At 41.6% G+C, this 24,973-nt stretch overlaps 1 protein-coding gene across 5 annotated transcripts in view; it reads right to left on the reverse strand.

The window, feature by feature from the left end:
* LOC125459128 (ras association domain-containing protein 8-like) overlaps window positions 1-24,973 on the reverse strand; it is a 160,783-nt gene that overhangs the window by 38,029 nt on the left and 97,781 nt on the right. For 2 of the 5 annotated variants that reach the window (XM_059652073.1, XM_048545077.2), the window contains exon 2: window positions 18,063-18,202. The exons of the other annotated variants lie outside the window; for them this stretch is intronic. The gene's annotated coding sequence lies outside the window, so the exon portion shown is untranslated. The remainder of the gene's footprint in view (window positions 1-18,062; window positions 18,203-24,973) is intronic. 5 annotated transcript variants of the gene reach the window in all.

Below are 24,973 nucleotides of genomic sequence, written 5' to 3' on the forward strand. Positions count from 1 at the left end.
TCTCCTTAATTCCAATAACCTTGTTCCACCCTGTCCCTCAGTTTCCTTTTGGCTCACGTAATGAAATCATAACAAATAGGTTCGGAATTAGACTGCTTGGTACTGCAAACCTCCACCATTCAATTGGATCATGCCTGATCCAACAGTTCTGACATCCACTTTCAGGCATTTTTCCTGTAACTCTTGATTCCCCTACTGATCAAGAATCTCTTCTATCTCATCCTTAAATATACACAAGGACTCTTCCCCCACAGCTGTCTGTGGAAAGGAGTTCCAAAGACTCTCAACTCTCTGAGATAAGAATTTTCTATTCTCTTGTCGGATATAGGCATCACTGCTGGGCAGCGTTTATTACCCATCTCTAGCTGCCCTTGAGAAGGTGCCTTCTTGAACTGCTGCAGTTCTTGTGCCCTTAGGGAGGAAATTCCAAGATTTTGATATAGCAACAGTGACTGGATTCCAAGTCAGGATGAAAAGTGGCTGACAGGGAAGCTTGCAGTTGCTGGTGTTCCCATGTATCTCAGACCCTTGTCCTTCTACATGGAAGTGATCATGGATTTGGCTAGGATCTTTGGTAAATTTCTACAGCATATCTTGTAGAAAATAAACTGTTGCTACTGAGCATGTGTGGGAGTGGATGCTTATTGATGTGGTGCCAACCAAACGGGCTGTTTTGTCCTGGATGCTGCCAAGCTTCCTCCTCATCTTGGTGTTAAATTTGTGCCATTCAATCGGAGACCATACTGTCTGGTCCTAGACTCTCCCACGAGGGGTAACATCCACTCAGCATTTACCCTGTCAAGCCCCTTAAGCTTTTCTGATGAAGGGTCGAGGCCCAAAACGTCAGCTTTTGTGCTCCTAAGATGCTGCTTGGCCTGCTGTGTTCATCCAGCTTCACACTTTGTTGTCCCGTAAGAATCCGATATGTTTCAAAGAGATCATCATTTATTCTTCTAAACTCCAGTGAGTAGAGTCGCAACCCGTTTAACCATTGCAATCCCAGCATTCAGAGGGACAGTATTGAGGGGTCAGTACACTGTTGGGGGGTAGTCAATACTGAGAGATTGTTGCATGGATTGGGGGTGGGCTGCGGAAGCATTGCATTGTCAGAGAAGGAGAGCTGAAGGAGCACTGCACTGTCAGAGAGCAGTACGGAGGGTGTAGTGCAGTCAGAAGAGCAATATTGAAAGGAGGCTGCACTCGGATGAGCAGTACTGAGGAGATGCTACATTGTAGGGGGTGTTGACTGAGCCATCTGCCCTTTCATGTGAATCTAGACGACCCGACTACTTGAAGAGCAAGAGAGTTCATCCTAATATCATGAGCAACACTTACTCTACAGAAAAGCATTCCAAATTGCTGTTCTGGGATCTGTCTGTGCTCAAAGTAGCTGCCGCATTTCCTGCATTACAACAGGAGCTGCACTTTAATTCATTCGCTGTAAAGTGCCTTGCGACACCCCGAGGCTGTGAAAGACTTCCAATGACCTGATTTTCCTTCCTTCATTTGTCTCCACTTTGGAAAATATTTCATTTGTAACTACATATAGCATTACCTCGGCAATAAAGCACCACCCCCGTCTGCTTAACTCCCCAGACTGACCTGGGAAAGGAGGGGGAGGGGGTGATATTAGGAAAGGGCTGGTCTCTGTTCCCACCGCTTTGGCATTATCCCTCCTTTTGTTTGGTGACCCCATTCTACACGCTGCGAAAGCAGGTCAGTTTCACTGAGAGAAGGGAGCAGCAGAGAATTGCATTAGACCATTGTATTTTTTCTCTATCATTCTGGGCACAGAAACCTGTTGGAATGAAACCAGATAAGTAAGGTATGCACTGGAAACACATCACTCAGGAATGCTGGCTGGTGCAACAGACTCTGAAATGATGATCTGAAGCAAATACTTGTGCAGACAGCCTCATTCACAACTCCCCTGTGAGCTGGGAAAATGTGCTTAAGACGATTAAGGGTTTTGACAGAGTAGATGAGCAAAACTACTCCATCTGCCGTGTGTGTAAAACAAGAACAAAATCTTAAAAGGTGGAGCTAAGCCTGTTTGGGTGCTTTCCAGCAACACTTGATTACACAAAAGGCACTAGAAATCCTAAACTCTTCCCCTTGTTGTGTTGTAAATTCTGGCGTGAATTCAAAGCTTGAAAAACTGAGACTGAGATTAAAAATGACACTGAGGTACAGATCAGCCAGAACCTGATACAAACCAAAGTCAAAAATAGCAAAGCAAAACCCCAGGGAACTGCAGATGCTGGAAATCAGAAACAAAAACAGAAATTGCTGGAGAAACTCAGCAGATGTGGCAGCCTCTCTGGAGAGAAAGCAGAGTTAACATTTCAGGGTCAAGTGACCCTTCTTCAAAAACAGCAACTTGCATTTATACAGCAACATTAATATAGTACAGCACAAGAACAATGGTAGGCTGAATAGAAAAATTAGTAAACAGGATCTGACACTAAGTCACAATAGAACAAGTGCTCACAGCTTTATCAAAGAGCAGGTTAGAAGGATCATCTTAATGGAGGAAAAGCAGGGAGAGCCAGCGAGGGAATTCCAGACCTTACAGCTTCGTTAGCTTAATCCTGGCTGCCAGTGAAGTAGTTAAAACTGGGATTGAACAAGAGCCTGAATTAGGGATGTGTAGATATCTCGGAGAGTTGGAGGGTAGGAGGAAGTTATAATGATAGGCAGGAGTTAGGCTATATGAGAGAGTACAAAAACAAGGATAGAATTTTAAAATTAAGCCATTGTTTAACCTGAGCATATGAGGACCAGTAAGCAGAGGGGTTTTGGGCGAGCGATTTAATGCAAATGAAGTCACAGGGAATGTTCTTATGTTTAATGAGGATAGAAAGTGGGAGGGCAGCCTCAAGTGCAATGGAATAGTCAAGTCTAGAGATAACAAAGATATTGCTGAGGGTTTCTGTAGTAAATTCACTGTGATGGGCTGAAGTAACATAATATTAAGAAAATGTAAATAATCTGAATGACAAAGCAGGTGTGTGGTCAGAAACATATCTTGGAGTCAAACAGCGAGGTTACAAACAGTCAAGCTCAACCTTGGAGAGTTGCTAGGGAGAAGGGTGAATTTGGTAGCTAGGAAACGGAGTTGTACTGGGACTCATTGAGTTAAAAATTTAGTTCAAGGAAGTATCTGGTCATTCAGCCCGAGTTGGCCTGCTCTCAAACCTATCCATCATCCAGAGTACTGAGTGATAGAAAACAGAATGATTTGATACGATGCATTGGAGCAAATCTTTGTGGCATTGAGTAAGTGAGGAGAATCAGTCAAGATTACTGTTGCTGACCATTGAGCATTTGCGAGGATGCCGAGATTCAGGAGGCATGGCTTCAGCTAATTTTGAACAGGAGGATGTGTGTGGCCTTTGAGTTCTGGTGACGGATACAGGGTCTGGTGAGGAATACAGCGTCAATGTTAGTTCACCAAGATCTCAAAACTGATGAGGTTGTGTGATTTTATGTAGGAAAAGGCAGAGAGGTTTTGGACAGATTTGAGCTTAGGGAGGTAGACGGTTGGGAAGCTATCAGCATGATAGAAAAATCAAAACTCAGGGTGACAGGGAGGCAACTAAGACTTTTGGTGGGGTTGGGCTGGAAGCTTAGGTCTGCATTGGAAAAGAACATGAGATTATGCACAATGTGAACGAGCAGTAAGAAGAACACTGGGACTTAATAATGAGGAGTAGTGGGTTTGTAAAATGATTGTGGTTAGTTAGAAAAAGTTGTGTCTTAACCAAAGTATAATATCAGTCAATCTGATGGGACAGAGATGGTCACAGGCATTAAGGGCAATGTAGAGCTAGGCATTACAGGAAATGAGATTTGCCTCTATTGAGCAAGAGGACCTGAACTGGAGCGGCAAAGATATGACATGAAAATGCTAGAGCAGAAACCAGCTGTTTGCATTGTGACAAGAGAGTGAGAATAGTGTCGTTCACCAACTGTGACAAAGCACTGACTTTGCTGTAACAAAGAACCACTACATATTTAATCTTGCAATACATTATTAAAAGGGGACAGGTCTGGCTGAATGATCGGAGAGAGATCGGAGAAAGGAACCGGAAAAGGGATCACAGAACACATTGATCTTTCTGGGACTCTCAATTCTTTGTTTCATTCTGATTTTCAGCAGTTCCAAAGGCAGTGAAATTGATCTGTAGGCTTCTGTGCAAAATGGACAGTTTGAAAGGAATTGAAAAGGGAAGAGAACTAGGCTGCTGTAAAAGTAATTTCCCACTATTGTCTGCTTCATGCAAACTTACCAAAACCAATCAATTTCAGTACCTCCGGTCACACTGTTTCACTCTGGACCACACATTTTGTTTCGGCCTCAGTAATTCTGAATGGTTTTCTTGTTTATTATACTTTGCTTTTTATCATGTCTCGTTTTGATGATCACATTTTGACATATTGTTAGTGATATTTCCAATGCATAAAAAAGATTAATGAATTTAATTTTCATAGAAAAAACATTTAGGGTGATTTCTGCAACTGGATGTCTATCCTGAAAGCTGGGGTTTACTGGTCATTCAGTTGTAAACTTACAGGCGTAATATTGGAAACAGGAAAATGTGGGTTAAATCCAAGATGCTGAGACCTCAAACCCCATCTGTCAGATAGATGTTAAAGCATTAGTTAGAGATTGTCAGGAAGGTCAAAAAAACACTCCCATGTATGGTAACAAAGTTTGGAGCTGGATGAACACAGCAGGCCAAGCAGCATCTCAGGAGCACAAAAGCTGACGTTTCAGGCCTAGACCCTTCATCAGAGATCATTACAACACACTGTGGTTTAAAAAAAGTTTGTCCTCACACCTCCCCCTGCATCTGTTACCACAGTCTTAAATCTGTTTCCCCTAGTCCTTGTATCATCAGCTAAAAGGATGTTTTTCCTTGCCTACCTGATCTAAATCGATCACTTTAATTTCTTCCTCAATACTCTTCTTCCTCACTGTTATTAGATCCTTAACGGACATTTCAAATTTAAGATTTAATTTTGACCTCACTCTCTGCACCTTTTCTGCAACCGTAACATTATATTCCTCGCTCTGTACTATTACCCTTGTGCACTTTGTATTGCATATTAACAGAACTTTTCACTGTACCTACATACATGTGACAATGATAAATCAAATCAAATCAGATCTTTTACTCTGAGGAGCACAGCCTTTCCAACTTTAACTTTAACTCTCTGATGAAGGGTCTAGGCCCAAAACGTCAGCTTTTGTGCTCCTAAGATGCTGCTTGGTCTGCTGTGTTCACCCAGCTCCACACTTTGTTATCTTGGATTCTCCAGCATCCGCAGTTCCCATTATCACTGCCATGTATGGTGTAGCTCAGGTTTTGGTTAAATCAGTTCAGTTCAATTGGAGAAAATTAACTCAAATGGCTCCAGTACACCAAACGCAAACAGAGTGTGGTGTTTAAACACTGAATTAAGTGAGCGGTATTAATCACATTATAAAGAACATTTTAGCCCAGTTTTGGCTCCTCCCCATTAATGGACCAGGCTCTAGGTTTAAATTCATTCACCAGCTTAAGCTGAGCAAACATCACCTCTCATTATGGCATTTGAGACCCAGTGACTGGGACTCAAGCCTGTGGCCCAGCATTTCCTGTCTTTACTCTGGAAGTCACCCTTGGGTATCGTTACTGTTTGGCCCTGGAAACCATCATCATCCATTTAAAAACAAACACAAACAATTTATTGTGATCCTGCCCAATGTTTCAATCATACCTGCAAGGCAGAAGCTCAGTATTTAATAATGCCTAACAAATTTACATTCAGCATTCCAATATTTGAAGAGGGTTATCATTGTTGTGTGTTACAAGAGGACAAAATAAATTTCTCTGATGCATGCAATACATATTTTAAATCTTTATTTTTAAAAATTGATCCTGTTCATAGGAGAACCTAATTCTATTTTGAATTTGATCATCTGCTTTCTTTTTGGGAGGGAAAGGGCAGAAGGAATTACACAGAAAAGAAGTGTGAAGTGAGGCATTTTGACAAGAAGGATAAGGAGAGGTAATGTGGATTTAATGACACAATTCCAAAGATTGTGTCAGGAACAGAAATACCTAGGGCTACATATGTATTGATCTTTGAAGTTAACAGGACATTTTGAGAAAGTGGTTCGCAAAGCGTAGAGATATTAGGCACCATTAATAGAGGCATTGGGAAAAATTTAGAGAAATTAATCAGAAGGTTTATAAGTCACTGGTTAGATCCCAATAGTGTTATTGTGTAGTATTGTTCATTACACTTTGGAAGAGATGTGGAAGTCCTTGAGAAGATGGAGAAGACATCTTTCTGGAATGTGGGGTTTTCATAACAAAGTTAAAGTTGGAAAGGCTGTGCACCTCAGAGTAAAAGATCTGATTTGATTTGATTTATCATTGTCACATGTATGTAGGTACAGTGAAAAGTTCTGTTAATATGCAATACAAAGTGCACAAGGGTAATAGTACGGAGCGAGGAATATAATGTTACGGTTGCAGAGAAGGTGCAGAGAGTGAGGTCAAAATTAAATTTTAAATTTGAAATGTCCGTTAAGGATCTAATAACAGTGAGGAAGAAGAGTATTGAGGAAGAAATTAAAGTGTATGATTTAGATCAGGTAGGCAAGGAAAAACATTCTTTTAGCTGATGATACAAGGACTAGGGGAAACAGATTTAAGATTGTGGTAACAGATGCAGGGGGAGGTGTGAGGACAAACTTTTTTTAAACCACAGTGTGTTGTAATGATCTCACTCACCACAAGGGTTTTAAAACAGTGGAAAGTTATGAATGGATCGTCTTTTTGGAGTCATAGAGACGTACAGCATGGAAACAGACCTCAACTCGTCCAATCCGTCCACGCTGACCAGATAGCCTAAATAAAGCTAGTCCCATTTGCCAGCATTTGATCCATATCCCTCTAAACCATTCCTATTCATATACTCATCCCGATGCCTTTTAAATGTTGTAACTGTACCAGCCTCCACAGTTTCCTCTGGTGGCTCATTCCATGCTCACACCACCCTCTGCGTCAAAACCTTGACCCTTAGGTCTCTTTTAAATCTCTCTCCTCTCACGTCAAACCTATGCCCTCTAGATTTGGACCTCCCCACTCCAGAGAAAAGACCTTGTCTATTTACCCTATCCATATAAAGCTCTGCCAGGTCACCCCTCAGCCTCCGACACTCCATGGAAAATAGCTTCAGCATATTCAGCTGTTACCTGTAGCTCAAACCCTCAACCCTGGCAACATCCCTGTAAATCTTTTCTGAACCCTTTCAAGTTTCACAACATTTAAGAAGGAACAGGATTGGCGGCTTAACATTCCAGGATGTCGCTGTTTTAGACTGGACAGGAAGGGAAACAGAAGGAATGAGGAGTTGCATTGCTGATTAGAGATCTCATCACAGCTGTGTTGACGAAGGAAAAAAAATCGGAGGAATCTTGCAGTGAGGCATTATGGGTGGAGCTCAGGAATAGGAAGGGTGAAATTATAATGTTGGGAGTTTTCTATAGACCTCCCTGCAGCCGATGGGAGGAGCAGATACATAGTCAGATACTGGAAAGGTATGAAAAAAGCAGGATAGTTATGGTAGGTGACTTCAAGTTTCCTCTTATTGACTGGGAATCCCTTACAGCCAGGGGCTCGGATGGAGAGCAATTTTTTAGTTGTGTCCAGGAGGACTTTCTGAGACAGTATGTTGACAATCCAACCAGAGAGGAGGCCATGTTAGACTTGGTCTTAGGGAATGAGTCAGGACAGTGGTTGATGTCTCAGTTGGAGAGCATTTTGGGCTTAGTGACCACAACTCCGTAAGATTTCGAGTAGTCATGGAAATGGACACAATTGGTCCTCGGGTGAGGGTATTTAATTGGGCAAGAGCCAATAACATCCAAAGTAGAAAGGAACTGGGGAATGTGGATTGGGAGCAGTTATTTGAGAGCAAATCTACATCTGGCATGTGAAAGGCTTTTAAAGACCAGTTGGTTAAAGTGCAGGACATGCATGTCCCTGCAAAACTAAAGGATAGGAATGGCAGGATTCTGAAACCATGGATGACAAGGGAAATTGTAAGCTTAGTCAAAAGTAAAAGGGAAGCATACGACAAGCCTAGGCAGCTACAAATTGACAAAGCCCCGGAGCAGTACAGAGAAATTAGGAAGGAACTTAAACACGCAATTAGGAAGGCAGAAAGGACTATAAATGTCTTTAGCAAACAGGGTCAAGGAGAATCCCGAGGCTTTTTATGCATATGTTAGGAGAAAGAGTGTAACAAGGGAAAGAGTAGGCCCGCTCAAGGGAGAAGGAGGGAAGTTATATGTAGAGCCACAGGAAGTGAGGAGATCATGAATGATTGCTTTATATCTGTTTTCACCAAGGAAAGGGACATGACTAATGTTGAGGTTAGGGATGGGTGTATGATTGCCCTAGGGAATGTCAGCATATTGAAAGAGGAAGTTTTGGGAATCCTAAATTACATTAAGATAGAAAAGCGCCCAGGACCAGATGGGATCTACCCCAGGTTCCCCAGAGAGGCAAGGGAGGAAATAGCTGGGGCATTAGCAGATATCTTCACATCGTCATTGACCACAGGTGAAGTTCCAGAGGACTAGAGATTAGCAAATGTGTTCCCTTGTTTAGGGAAGGAAGCAGGGATAATCAAGGAAATTATAGGCCGGTGAGTTTGATGTCTGCGGTGGGGAAGCTCTTGGAGAAGATACTGACGGAGAAGATGTATGCGCAATTAGAAGAAAATGGACTAGTTGGTGACATGCAGCATGGTTTTGTCTGGTCTCACCACACCAGCCTGATTGACTATCTTCCATACTCTTCTCCACAATAAACATTGATACAAAATACTTGCTTAGTATCTCCCTCATCTCCTAAGGTTCCACACAGAGATGGCCTTCCTGATCTTTAAGGGGGCCTATACTATCCATAGTTACCCTTTTGTCCTTAATGCATTTATACAATCCCTTTGGATTCTCCTAAATCCTATTTGTCAAAGCTATCTCAACTCCCCCTTTTTGCCCTCCTGATTTCCCTCTTAAGTACACTCCTACTGCCGTTATACTCTTCTAGGGATTCTTTTGATCTCTGCTGTCTATACCTCACATGATTCCTTCCTTTTCTTAACCAAAACCTCAATTTCTCTAGTCATCCAGCATTCCGTACACCTACCAGCCTTGCCCTTCAGCCTAATGTCTCTGGATGCTCCGTAGATCATTTTTTTAGGCTTTCATTTTCCAACCATCTGTTTACCTGCAAACATCACCCGCAATCAACTTGTGAAAGTTCCTGTCTAATGCCGTCAAAATTGGCCTTTGTCCAATTTAGAACTTTAATTTTTAGATCTGGCCTATCCTTTTCCATCACTACTTTAAAACTAATAGAATTATGGTCACTGGCCCCAAGGTGCTCCCCCACTGACACCTCAGTCACCTTCCCTGCCTTATTTCCCAAGAGCGGGTCAAGCTTTGCACCTTCTCTAGTAGGGTACATCCACATACTGAATCAGAAAAATGCTTCTAAAGACAGCTTTCCACTGTCAGTACAGTGCTTATTGCTTTCTATACAGTATATAGCGGATGGATGGGTGTGGGGTTGCCATATCTTAGATTGGGTTGCACGGGAGGAGGGTTTAAGGAGAACCTCTGAGCTTACCTTGTGAAAGGTTCCTCTATGCCGATGATGATTCATGACACCTCAGAGATGCCGTGAACTATGACTCTAAAAACTTGGCCCGACGCCAGGTGATTTACAAAGGCGGCTATGCCGTCAATGTATCCAGTCAGGTTGGCAGTGCCAAGTGCAGGCTTATGACCTGAACCAGCCTTCACCCTTTAATAGGGACTCCCCAAAATTGGAAAGCCCGGGGGTGGGGTCAGGAATGCTGGAACTGGGTGCTGGTTGTGACATAGAAGGAGGGATAACAAAACACAAAAATGAGAAGGACAGAGACAGAGCCACGTGATGAAGCTTGATGAAGGAAATGGATGCTGAGGGGGGCATGTAGGGAGAGGAGGGAGGTGGAGGACCAGAGATTTTTTGAGAAGGAATTCAAATATAGGCAGAAGGCAAGCTCTTTCTCGTATTTCCATTTATTAAAAGAAATAGGAAAAGATTTATTGCCTTGGTTAGTTTTGGCCTGAGTAATGGTTAAGTTTAATATATTAAAGTATTTGAAAATAAGATCAGACTACCTCCAATTAGCTGCCTTCCTTTCCTGAAAGTTTGGGCCTGATTTGGGTTAAGGCCTGCCTATTAATAATCTTCACTGAATAGGAGGATAACAATGCATCATTAGTTATCACTGCCTCTGCTCACTGTTGCATAACACACATGGCTTGCACTGATCATTAAAATTACAACTGACAGAAAAGTTGCAAAACCAATTTCCTACTTTTAAAAAAAAATCAACTTGGGGGCATCACACCCAACCAGAGACTGACTGAACGCTGCCAAATATTCCCTCTGCTTGAGGTGTTCTAGCATGTTCTTCTGCTGCCTGGCTTCTTCCCAGAATCCTCAGTAGTATTTCACTTTGTACAAATTGGGGATGGCAAGCTGACAACATCCATTAAGAAAGTTGACTGCTTTCGAGGTTGTATCCTTTCGAGGTCATGCTCAAAGACGCCAGATCTGGCTGCATTGGAGGATTCTGCAATCTTCTCAACATTTAGACAATGTGCTTTTTTATATTCTTCCTGCCAAACTGGGCTATTATACTCCATGACCAGATTTTTGTGCATTCACTTCACCCATTAATATCTTTTCGAAGTTACCTTATGTTCTGGCCACAGCTTACTTCCCAACTTCTCTTTGTCTCATTGTGAAATTCCACAGCCATGTCTTCTGTTCCATCATCCAATTCACTAGTTTAAAGTGTAAACAGTTGAAACATAGAAAACAGAGCAAGAATAGGCCACTCAGCCCTTCAAGCCGAGTCCGCCATTCAATATGATCACGGCTGATCATCCAACTCAATGCCCTGTAACATAGATAATGGGAACTGCAGATGCTGGAGAATCCAAGATAACAAAGTGTGAAGCTGGATGAACACCTCAGGCCAAGCAGCATCTCAGGAGCACAAAAGCTGACGTTTCAGGCCTAGAAGGGTCTAGGTCCGAAACTTCAGCTTTTGTGCTCCTGAGATGCTGCTTGGCCTGCTGTGTTCATCCAGCTTCACACTTTGTTACCCTGTAACAAATACTTGTTATATCTTGCAGGTCTGTGGACTTATCTCCACTTCCTCATTAGAACCCTGTTCTTATTAAAGTAACGCTGATGATCTGCTCCAGCCTCAGCTTCAGTGTGAGCTCTCTGTGATAGCTTACTTAACTCTGGATTTGAGCCTCAAATAATGAAGATGTGCCAAACACTTCTTTTGAATTATTTTCATTCTTAAAAGAGTTCCAGCTACCCAAACATCTGCTAATGGTATCACTGCACATGATGAAAACCACCCGAAACTGTTCCACCTCTTTACCCTCAGCTGGACTTCGATTCATGATAGGTGATGCTATGACCTTCACTCCTGCCAAATCATTCCTAGGAGTGAATCAACTCCATGCACAGGTAATTTCTTAACTACTCCAACTATCAATCATCTAGACAAGTCACACTCCAACTGGACTTTGTAAATTAGAACTGGGATACACACTCCCACTTATTCCGTTTATTAACACATTGGCTTTCATTGAACTCTCTGGAGGGAAAACTAAATTCTTCTTCAGCAAGACAGTTTGCATAGCCCCTGTACCTCTTAATACAGCTGTGAGTGTCAACTCTTTTCTCTTCAAAAGAAGTGCTATCTTTTCTCCAGACAACAACCCTTTATCTCCCTTATTTAACCTGTGTACTTCTTCTGCACTCACAGCAGGGTTTAAGTCTGGCCTCTCCATTGTAGTTACAGCTACAATCTGATCTCTGGCGTTTTCATTGTAAGTTTCCTTCTTGGACTTATTCTGAAGAGATCTCATGGGTTTCCTTCAAAACTTCCAGCATTCAGCATTGTTACAACGGAAACACTGCCAGTTTTGGACTTCCACCTTTATCCTCAATATTTTCTCTTTTTGATCTGAGGAAGAGACCTTAGGGCATTTCCTTGTCCTACCTACTTGCGTTCCTTTCTTGCTCAATAAACTGGCTTTTTTTCTCCTCAGGTTTAAGGTGTTTTATTACTGCATAGAGAAGGACAACTCCTTCCTTTCTGGAAATCCAATAGCTGTTGACCGAACATTCACATCCACAAGCTGGTCAGTTACTGGGAGTCAATCTGGTGACAGAAGACCATAGTCATTGACAACTTGTTACTATTCCACAGACCAATCAACTACTTGTTGCCAGCCGGAGCTCTGTTCACACATATCCTAGCCTGGCTCCAGCTCGTCTACACCTATAATTCACCCACTGCTTGAATAAACAACTGTGTAAACAGCATTTACAATGAGTACCACACAGCTTGCTTTTAAGAAATACAACAATCCATTCCACTATCCTTTATTTTTAACAGAATGCTTTTTCAATTTCGGCACACATTAAAAATAAATAATAAGAGATCGTCTTTGCAAGTAATTTTAAAAAATTAATCCATGGGATATTGACTTTGCTGCCTGGCCCAGCATTTATTGCTCATCCCTAATTACGCTTGAGATGGTGGTGAACTGCCTTCATAAACTGTTGTAGTACATTTAGTGTAGGTAGACCTAAATGCTGTTAGGAAGGGAGGTCCAACATCTGACCCAATGATGTTGAAGGAATGGTGATTACATTTCAAAGTCAGAGTGGAGAGTGGCTTGGAGGGGAACTTACATGTGACTGTGTTACCATTTGTCTGCTACCCTTGTCCTTCTAGCTCACCGATTTGGAAGGTGCTACCTTAGGAGCCCTAGTGGATTTCTGCCGTGTATCTTTCTCATCCCCAGAATTCACTGAATTACATAGGGTCGCAGACCAGCAACAACTCAAATTTAACATTCTCATCTCAGTGCTCAAAACCCCATAACCTAAACCCTTGCAATCTCTGTAACCAGTCCCATAACTCACTGAGGTATCTGTATCCCTTCAGTCCTGCCTTCTCCAAAATCCCAATTCTTAACACTTCACCAGTGGTGGCTAAGCCTTCATGTGCCTAGGATCTCAGCTCTGGAATTCCATCCCTAAAATTGCCTCACCCTCATACCTCTCTCCTTTCCTTTAAGATATTCCTCAAAATACATCTCTGAACAAAACTTTTATTCCCCTGTCCTAATACCACCTTCTTTGACTCCGTGTTAACTTTTTTTGTGAGGTTACACTTCTGAGATGGCATTGGGAGGTTTTTCAATGTTAAAGGATGCTATATAAATGCAACATTCAGTGCATGTTCTTTTCTTTATTGACAAATAGCATAGAGTATAGGCAAGACTGGAGGAACAGATTAAAGATATGATTTGGAATATCAGTGTGGAGTGAGCAAAGGAATCTGCATCTAACAAGCTGCAGGACACTGCCAGAATTCCCAGTCTGGAGTTCTGTTGAGCTCCTTTTAACCCTGGAAGGATTGCTTACCTTTCAGCATTGCACCATCACTCTACACATCTCAGTTGGCACAACTTCCCTTCAGATTGCCATGCTGTGATAGTGCCCAGAGCATTTCTTGCAAATAATGTATGACAAACAAAGAGGCCATTCAGCCCAAGCCATCCCCACAACATCTATGCTTCACACAAGCATCCTCTACTAGGACTGATGGCACAACACAAACATAGCCTTGTATTCCTTTCTCCAAATTCATGCATTTATCCCTCCCCTAGTCACCTTAACTAATCCTTCTACAGCCAGCTCCACATTTGAATAACTCTCTGGATAAAGGCATTTCTCCTGAATTCCCAATTCGATTTATCTGTGATTATTTTATATTGAAGTTCTCCAAGTTTAGTCTCCCCCACAACAAGTAGAAACATCTTTTCTGCAATGACACAATGCTCAGCTGAAGGGTTATTGGTCGTAACCTTTCACCTTTCCTCTGCGCAACAGTGAGACTGTTGCAAAGAGGCTTTGTTTGAAGTTCTCAGTAATCCTGTGGGAATGTCGGAGACAGGCAGGGTGCTCACCATCCTATTGTTTGCCCTGCTCTCCATTCTTTCATCTCCACAGCAGTGCCAGTGACAGCCTGACTTAATCCACACATAAAATTAATTGATCCTGCTGGTACAAGGTTGAAATCTAGGCCATACCAACACTAAAACCTTATCTGAATAAATTCACACTTTGTCCAATTGTCCTGTATTCAAATGCACATTCAAACTTTTCCACAGTCCAACCCCACTCTATCTCTGCAACAACAACCGCCATAGGATCATTTAAGGAGGAGCAGAAGTAGGCCATCCACCCCATTGGGTCTGTTCTGTTATTCAATGAGATCATCCAGTAATCCTCAAGTCCACGTTCCTGCCATATCCCTGTATCCTTGATTCTGTTACTGATTAAAAATCTCAACCTTGAATACCCAGCCTTGACAGCCCTTTGCAGTAAAGAATTCTGATCTGTGATCAAATTTGTGCATTACTCCAGCTCAGCCCACTTGAGCATCTCTGACTTTAATCATTCCGTCATTGGCAAGTGTACCTTCGGCTGCCTGGCTCCTCTATGCTGTAATGCCTTCCCTGAACTTCTTCAGCCCTCTCTCTCTTCCTTTTAAGATCTTCTTAAAATCAGCCTGCCATTTGTCCCTTACTGATGCTGAGTGTTCACTTTATTTTTGATAACACTCCTCTGAATTTAAAACAGAAAATGCTGGAGAAACTCCACAGATCAGGTGCATCTGTGGAGAGAAAACAGAATTAATGTTTTGGGTCCAGTTGTGAAGAAGGGTCACTTGGAGCCAAGACATGGCTCTGCTCTCTCTCCACAGTTGTTGGCAGATCCACTGAGTTTCTCCAGGAATTTCTGTTTCTGTTTCACATTTCCAGTGTCTGCAATTCTTTATTTTATTTTACTCCTCTGAAGTTGTTGAGTTCTTGTTCTTATATAGCATCATTTACTTAAACATTATCACCGTTACACTTTATATCAATCACTGTTTGCTTTCTCTGACAAAATTGTAATATGAGGAGGTTAAAATATAAATATTTAAATGACTTTTAGTCAGCTTCACATGTCTCTTTTCACAAAGTGATGGCACCACATCCACCCATTGTTTGGGTCAGAATTACCTGCGTTTAACTGAAATAAAGGGAATTGCAATGGAATGAGGTAAAGTTAGCTCAAGTGAACTGGGCAAATAGATAACAAAGTGTGGAGCTGGATGAACGCAGCAGGCCAAGCAGTATCTTAGGAGCACAAAAGCTGACGTTTTGGGCCCAGACCCTTCATCAGAAAAGCTCTCCCCCTCCCCCTTTTCTGATGAAGGGTCTAGGCCCGAAACGTCAGCTTTTGAGCTCCTGAGATGCTGCTTGGCCTGCTGTGTTCATCCAGCTCCACACTTTGTTATCTCGGATTCTCCAGCTTCTGCAGTTCCCATTATCTCTGGGCAAACAGATTAGTGGGAATGGCAGTCGGCACGTAGTGGCAGACATTTAAGGAAGTAATTTGTGTCATTCAGCAAAAATACTTCCAAGTAAAGAAGAAAGATTCTAAGAGAGGGATAACCAAACGTGGTTAACCAAGAAAGTTAAGGAGAGTAACAAGTTGAAAGAAAAAGCACATAAAAAGAAGGCAAAAGTTACTGATAGCCCTGAAGATTGGGATAAATTCAGAATCTAACAAAGGAGAACTAAAAAGATACTAAAGGCAGAAAATAAACTGTAAGGGCAAATATATAAGGACTTCTTTAAATCCATAAAAAGAAAGAGTGGGGTCAATAAGAACATAGCCCCCTAGAAAATGAATGTGGGGAGATGGTAATGGGGAGCAAGGAAATGGCAGAGTAGTTAAACAGATACTTTGCATCAGTCTTTGCAGTGGAAGATACTTTGAACATCCTATTAATGCGAAAGAATACAGGGGGAGGAATTAAGTGCTGTCACCATCACTACAGAAGTAGTAATAGACAAACTAATGGAATTAAAGGCAGATAAGTCCCCTGGCCCTGACGGCCTGCATCCTAGGATCCTAAAAGAGTTAGGTAGCTACAGAGATAGTGGATGCATTGGCTGTAATTTTCCGAAAGTCTTTGGATTGTCAAGAACTAACACAGGATTGGCAGTTTTCCAACTTGATACCCCGATTCAAAAAGGGAAGGAGGCAAGAAACAATATAGGCCAATTAGTCTGGCTTCTATTGTTGGAAAAGTATTAGAATCAATTATTGAGGAAGTAATAGCAGAACATTTGGAAACTCATTATCTAATCAAACAGAGTCAGCATGGCTGCATGCAAGCAAATGACTAATTTATTAGAATTTTCAAGGAAGTTTCAAACAGAGTGGATAGAGGGGAACCAGTAGATGTGTTGTATCTGGACTCTTTGTAGGTATTTAACAAGGTACCGCACAAAAAGTTTCAGTTACAAAATAAGAGTTCACTGTGTTAGAGGTAGTATATTGGCATGGATTGAGAACTTGCTCATGAGAAATAAACAGCGAGTGGTGATAAGGGGCTCTTTTTCAGCTTGGCAGCCTATGATCAGTGGGGTTCCACAGGGATTAGTGCTGGGACCACAACTGTTTACAATATATATTAATGACTTGGTGGATGGAAGTGAAGGTACTGTAGCCAAAATTTGCAGATACAAATAATAGGTGGAATGGTAGGTTATGAGAAGGATACAAACTGTTTACAGACAGATATTGATAGGTTATGTAAGTGGGTAAAAAAAAGCAGGTGGAGTTTAATGTGGGAAAAATGTGAAGTTGTTCATTTTGGAAGGAATAACAAAAGAACAGAATTTTATTTAAATGGAGAGAAACTGCAGAAAGCTGCAACACAAAGGGATTTGGGCATACTTGTACATGAAACACAGAAACCTACCAAACAAATGCCACAGGTAATCAGGAAGGCTAACAAATGTTGGCTTTTATTTCAAGGGAGTTGGAGTATAAGAGTAGGGAGGTCATATTGCAACTGTACAGGGTTCTGGTGAGGCCACATCTGGATTACTGAGAGCAGTTTTGGTCTCCTTATTTAAGGAGAGATATTATTTCATTAGAGGAAGTTCAGAGAAGATTCATGACGTTTGTTTTATCTCAATCTTTGTGAAAGCCTGGTCAAAGTTTTATACTGAACTGTCTCATTAGTTTGAAATGTTTCATTTCAGTTTTTTTTTTCTGTCTTGTGAGATCTGTGCCATTACTGGTAGTCACTGCAATGCGAGTCATCAGCAGTTCATAGATACATCAACCAGGGCTCCCAACCTCATGACACCTCTACATTTCACTTTTACTCAATAAGATGGTATGACATGAAACATGCTGCCTGGAAAGATGCTGGAAGGAGATTTCGGAGTAACTTTCAAAAGGGAATTAGACAAATACTCAACTGGAACAAATTGCGGACTATGGGGAAGGAGCAGGGAAGTTGCAAAAAACTGGCTAGCATTTTTCATTAACTTCTGGCAAAGCCAAAATGATTGAGCATATCTAATTGGCCTCAAGAAAGTGGTGATTGGCAAATTTACTGAGTGCCCGTTTCAGAGGCACAGGACCAGGGGCACTGGGCTCACTGAAGGTGTCATCTTGACCCACTGAAAGAGTAGCAGTTTGGTACAACAGAATGGCTCATTAGGCCATTGAAAGGGATCAGCTACATTGCCGTGTGTCTGGAGTCACATATAGACCTACACTGCATATCAACAGCAGGTTTCATTCGACAAACAACAAATACTTATACAGCACCTTTATTGTAATGAAATGACATGAGGGCCTTCACAACAGCAGTACAAACCATATTAGATCAGGTGACCGAAAGCTGGGCCAAAGAGGTAGGTTTGAAGAAGAAAGGCGGATCGGTTTATGACACCCTGTAGTTTTGTAGTAATCGTTATCAAGAGTACATTTCATTACAGCTTTATTTTAAACAAACTGAATTAAATTCTCCAGCAGATTACTAACCTGATGACATCACTGTTACGCTGGTATGTCCTTCTTTCAAACAGCAGCACAGGCACGTGGGCCAAATCATCTCCTTCTGTGCTTTATTATCCTATCAGCGTCACTGGTTGCTGGTTTAAGTGTATCCGTTGTTTTATGGGCTGTGGGAGGTCAGTATGTTCGGAGTTGGCAATGCTAGCACATTTCTCACATGATACAAAAGCAACTTCGGTTGTAATTGGCAGGGCACCTCTTGTTTTTTTGAGGCTAACGTTGACAAGACTCTTTTTATCCCTTCAATACTCGTCCAACTCACAAAACAACAGTCAAGAACAAACGTTTGAAAAGAACTCATTAAATAACTTGCCAACTACTGATTCGTCGAGTCAGCAGACAAGCAATAAAGTCTGCATCATACTGTGCACACCTAAAAAACAACACCAATAAATCAGCATTAAACCGTGCTGTGTTATTAAATTAACATGAGAATACAGAGGGGCTTGGGTTGATCCTGGATTCCGAAAGCCCAGAGCACCTCAAAATGTAACAGAGGTTTAATATTCACGGTGCCTGACAGAACCCGGAAGGGAATCATGCCATAGCCCGCTATTTGTCTCAAGTAATACAGGCTGAAGATGAGAAAGTGTTCCTGCACAAAACAGGGAACACAAAGTTATGAGCTTCTCATGATTAAGATGGGGATGTGATCAAGCATAAGACGGCATATGGTTGTGATTGTGATTATGAGCGGCTGGGCAGAATTATGTGTCCTGCTCCAAAGTTAGTTTGATTGTTGGAGGGGTGCATTTAATTAGTGGGGGTGGGTGAGGTATGCATCCCCCTACTTGCAGTGTCCACCCTAATCAGAAAGGCTCATTGATGGCCTTTTTGCCCCACTACAAATTGAAGCAATTAATCCCAGTCAGGAGCCTTCTCCTGCTGCTGTTTGTACTATATATTGTTGGACTGAGCTGCCAGAGGAAGCGGTGGAGGCTGGTACAATTGCAACATTTTAAAAGCATCTGGATGGGTATATGAATAGAAAGGGTTTAGACGGATATGAGCCAAATGTTGGCAAATGGGACTAGATTTATTTAGGCTATCTGGTTGGCATGGAGGAGTTGGACTGAAGGCTTTGTTTCTGTGCTTTATATCTCATCCAGTGGTGGGCCACGCTGCAAGTTCAAGAAGTCATAGCATCCAAACCTGCTGAGTGCCTGATTCAGAGGCACAGCACGGGCAAAACAGGGTTCAGCGGAAACCGCTGCCCTGCAACTTGCTGCCACCCCTCTTCTTACTCCTCCTCCTGCAACTCCCATCCCATAACCCCCTTCTCACCACTGACCTAGCAACAACTGTAGTCCCAGATGAGAGTCATCTATGCGACAATCACCATGTTCCATGTGATTCTGCTAAAATAAACATTTAAAAACCTCCCTCAGTGCATACAGATTATGCATTAGTCACATGCACATACAGTCAGACGCAATACCTTGATTATTGCCTATATCTGTGCATGTCTGTATCTTTCTAGCTGCCCACCAACAAAGGCACATCCATCATGAGATACCCTCCCTGAGTTTTGTAAGCATCGGCATGGCAAACTGGAAAATCAAGAGTGTCAAGGGGTATGGGGACTAGGCAAGAAAATAGTGTTAAGGTCACAATCAGAGCAGCCATAACCTTATTGAATGGTGGAGCAGGCGTAAGGATCTAATCTGTTATATCCTGAGATTCACACCATCTTTGGTACAGGCGTCTGCCCAGGAATTGACTGACTTTGACATCAAAGGCACAATTCTTAGGCTGGAAATGCATTCCCTGAAAGTGTAATACCAATAAATGCAATCTTCATCTTTTATATATAGGATATAGTCCTGCTACTTATTGTTACAAAGAGGCTTTATATTTAAAGTGGCTTGGAGAACTTAGTTTTGAAGCATTGCAGACAAGCTTTATTTAATTTTAAGACATGTGGAAAGACCTGAAATAGTTTCTTTTGAAGAGGTCATTGCAAGGTGACTGTAGGAATTGGAGATTTTCCTCTTAAAATCAAGGCTTCCTAGAAATCATCAATCACAGATAAATCAAGTGATGACTGCTTTCTTTGCTGTAGACGCTACTGGGACTGTTGTGAATAGTGACTGGCTTGGAAAGGTTCTTATTTGACCTGGTTCAGTTGGAGGAAAGCCTTCTATGAACAAGTTGTCCAGCTGATCTCTCCATTCCTGAAGTGAAACCCCTTTTGTTGAGCTCAGTGTGTAACCTATTAGTTCTTTTGAAAGAATGATTGAAAGAATATCTCAAGATTGTATTTTTAAAGCAAGCTCGGTCTGTATGACTTCAGAGATGACTAAGCATGATTAGTGGCTTGATCACACGTGCCAGAATATGACAGCAACAAATGTTCCTCCAAAATAGTCTATGCTCTATGCTTTTACCTTGAAGACTAATCCACTGGCTAAAGAGTTTTTATTTCAGAAACACTGCAGAGAAATTTTTTTTCTACTTTCTTGGATAGTATACTTTTTTTCAGAAATTTAGAGGGGCTAACATTTATACTTCTGTATTACTTAATGTGTTTGCTAACCAACTATGGCAACTTCATTGAATAATTTTGATAATTACTTACTGTGTTTGTTAACCAGTTATTGTAACTTTATTGAATAGCTTTGATAATGCACACAATTTCTGGTTTACTAAGAAGTCTACCTCAGAGATCTTATGTGTTTAAAACAGGCAAAGGAATTTAGTTGGTCTTTATGGTAATTAGAGAAAGGATTTTTATTTTAAGTTGCGGTTCATGGCATAGTGGGACTAGACTGACTATGCATTCCTCCAGCCTCGATCATAACACTTTCCAGGCCTTTGTTACTTCAGTTTTCCCTGTGCTCCTTACTGTACACATTTAGTCACATTCCCTACTTCACCCTTCAGTTTTTCCTCCTCTAACCATGTCCCAGATTTGAATCCCTTGGGAATAAACCATCAGCATCCCTCTGTGTCAGCCTTGGTATCCTCTATCGGGTTTGTTGAAGAACATAATAAGCAGAGACCCCAACCGACCCATCCCACGTTGTCACCACCTTTTTTGAGAAGGAGAATAGGTTGCTAATCTGGCCAATCATCTTCCAGTCCAATTTATCCCTTCAGCTGTTGACCATGTAGATTCTGCCAGCAGATCAGTTTTCACTAACCCCCTCCGCTTCTCCCTCCCAATTCATTTGCGAACACGGCCCCTGCCATTAATGAACTTACTGTGATAACTGGATCATCACCATGGTCTTTTACAGAAACCTGGCAGAGAGGTGATGATACATACCCCCGCCATTTCAAGCCTTCCTGCTTGGCTGTATCTTCCACCACTAGCTCACACAAATATCACAGTGACTGAGTAGTGTTCTTCATCAAATCTCACTTTGACCCGAATAAAAAACACAAAGGACTGTGGAATCTATAAATGAGAAACAATACAGAAATTGCTGGAGAAGTTCAGCGGATCTGGCAGCATCTGTGGAGAAGGGTCACTTGACCTGAAATGTTAATTCTGATTTCTCTCTACAGATGCTGCCAGACCTGCTGAGTTTCTCCAGCAATTTGTTTTTGTTTCATACTTTGGCCTGAGTCACTATTTCTCTGGTACTTGCTCTGCTTTGGAGCATTTCACCCTGTTCAATCTCTCTTATCTCATTCAAAATCCTTATTTGCTTGCATACTCTCAAGAAAATCTGAAAAGCTCTACTGAGATATTATATTGCTCTCTAACTCCAGCCTCTGCACAAAATGATTTCTCAATCTCCATGACTCCAAACTTCATTTCAATACATAATGCCCTGTCCTCTGAATTCACTGGCTTCTTATCCTCTCCAAATTTCTCCATTCATGTAAATCTCTCCCCGCCCCCAACTCGTTACACCTTTCACCGCAATGCTTACAAACAATCTATCCACCTCTGCCTTAAAAATACTCTGCGTCCACCACCTTTTCAGGAAGGCAGTTCCAAAGACTCATGACACTCTGTGGCAAAAGAATTGTGTTTCATCTTTGTTTTAAGTGGAGGCTCCATTGTTTTTACCAGCGACTCTTTGCTCTATGTTCTTAATTAGTGGAAACATCCTCTTAAAATCTCCACTGTCAAGGCCCCTCAGGATCTTATCTATTTCAATCAAATCGCCTCTTGCTCATCTAAACTATAATGGACACAAGCTCAACCCATCTAACTTTTCCTCATGGAATAATCTGCTCATTCCAAGTATTGGTCTGATAGACCTTGTCTGACCTGCTTCCAATCCATTTACATACTTCCTGATAGTGCACAGTGTTTCAGATGTGGTCTTACCAGTGCCCCTTAAAACTGAAGCATAATTCCGCTATTCATGTAATCATTTCCCTCAGACTAAGCTGTTTACTAATTACGTGCTGTGTCCGCACAATTAACTTTTATGTTTCAGGCACCAGGAGAATCAAATTCCTCTGCATCTCAGATCTCCGCAATGTCTCAGCATTTAGATAATATGTTTTCTCATTCTTCCTGACAAAAAAGGACAACTTTATATTTTCTCATTTGCCACTTCTTTGCCACTCACTTAACCTATCTACATCTTTTTGAAGCCTTCTCATGTCCTCTTCACAACTTAATTTCCTATGATCTTTGTGTCTACAAATTTGGTAACCATATCTTCTACCATTTTATTCAAGACATTGCTAAAAATGTAAACAGTTGAAGCTTCAGCACTAATCCTTGTGGCACACCACTCATTACATTTTGTCAACTTGAAAAAGATCTATTTATGCCTACTTATGGTTTCCTGCTACCAACTAATCTTCTATCCATACTAATATGCTACCTCCTACACCATGAGCTTCTCAACGTGCAGGACAAAACCCAGCTTGTTTGAGTGTGAATAGGTGCCAATCTTCAATACTCATTCCTTTCACCAATGGATAGTAGCAACAGTGTACATCTACAAGATGCACTGTAATAATTCTGAGTTTCCACCACAGCACCTTCCACACCATGATTTCTACCACCTAAAAGGAGAAGGGAAGCAGATACATTGTAATAACATTACTTGTTACCTTCCAAGCCAAACATCATCCTGACTTGGGAATATTTCACCATTGTCACTGGATCAAAATCCTAGTACTGCCTATACCCCAAGGACTGCAGCAGTTCAAGGAAACATTCACTGCCCACCTTCTCCAGAGCAATTGGGATGGGTAATAAATGCTGGCTTAGCCAGCAACACCCGTGAACATTTTTTACAAATTCACAACAATGTAATCAGATAAAATTTAATACCAAGGAAATATTAGGATAGGGCGATCAAAGGTTTGTTCAAAGGGGTTTGTTTTATAGAGTAGTGTGGGATACAGATGGAGAGGATTACTTTTAAAGATTAAGGGTTCAGGCAGCAGGGCATGGTCTTTAATGCTGGAGCAATAAAAATCCAAGATACATGAGACACCGAAATTGTTGTGTTGCTCCATTCATTTAACTTCAAATATAGTATCATAATGCATTCCCCTCATCACAATTCAGCTGCACTCGGGAGATTCGGTCTTGGAGATCTGAGACAGACTCCTCTCACATCTCAGGAAATAACGAATTGAATTAATCCTTTGTGTCATCTCAATCATTGTGGCAGCAACAAAAGGAATCAGATTTGCTTCTCTAGCTCTTAAGCACATTTCATTGTGACTAAACATCAATGATAAATCAAACCTCCCACTCTGACATCTGATGCTATTTATCTTCTACCTAAAGAATGCTCACTTTGATCAAAGGGACAGTTCAGAGAGGGCCATTGTTTGAAACCCAAGCTGCAAACCTGCAGTACACACTGAATCAGGAGCAGGAATTGTGTTTGAGGTCAATGGGAGTTCTGTTGACCTAATCACCCTGCAGTGAGCATATCTCTGCTGTTGATTATCCAGTCCTTTTACTTAATGGTGGGTTTAGAGGAAATCTATCCACCGGCATTGTTGAATGGTGTGTGGAATTAGAAGCTCTGGTGGTGCAACATAGTGTATATCAATTAGAAGTTCAAAGTTTAATCAAAGTGTTTGTGGGAGTTCTTACAGAAACTGAAAATCGGTGCAGGAGTCCCATAACAAAAATCAAGCCAACATCAGATTGTTTACCAATTTGAAAGAGCTAGTCTTTTTATATAGAGTCTTTTAAACTAACTCACCTCCAGACTTCCCCAAAGCCCATCTGCCATCTACACGCTACAAGACTCGAATATTATGGAATACTCTCCATTTCCTGGCAGAACCTGTGGTGGAGAAAACAGAGTTAACACTTCGGGTCCGGTGACGCTTCCTCAGAACTTCCTCACCAGACCTGAAGCATTAACTCTGTTTCCTCCTTCACAGATGCTGCCAGACCTGCTGAGCTTTTCCAGCAACTTTGTTTCTGTTCCTGATTTACAGCACCCGCAGTTCTTTTGGTTTTTACTCTCTATTTCCTGCCTGGATGAGTGCAGCTCCAAGACACTTAAGAAGCTTGAAATCATCCAGGATAAAGCTGCCTGCTTGATTGTTTGTGGATATGATTGAACTATGATTGTGGACTGAAGAAATGTAATATTAAGAAAAGGAAAGACATACTTTCACATTGCAACTTTTACAACCACACTAAAGCAAAAACAGTACCTCCACCACTGACATTGGGACATCAGTGTGAACCACCTATGAGAAGTACTGCAGTTACTCACCAAGGCTCCTCAACAACGTCTTCCAAATCTACCGCCTAGAAGCACAAAGGCAGCAGATACATGGGAACACCACCAACCGCTAGTTCCCCTCCAAACCACACACCATCCAGATTGGAAATATATCACAGTTCTGTTACTGTCACAAGGTCCAAATCCTAGAAATACCAGGACATCAGCAGTTCAAGAATGCAGCACACCAGTACTCGAAGAGCA

The sequence above is a fragment of the Stegostoma tigrinum genome, chromosome 17 (genome assembly GCF_030684315.1).
Source record: "Stegostoma tigrinum isolate sSteTig4 chromosome 17, sSteTig4.hap1, whole genome shotgun sequence".
NCBI classification, from domain to species: Eukaryota; Metazoa; Chordata; class Chondrichthyes; order Orectolobiformes; family Stegostomatidae; genus Stegostoma; species Stegostoma tigrinum.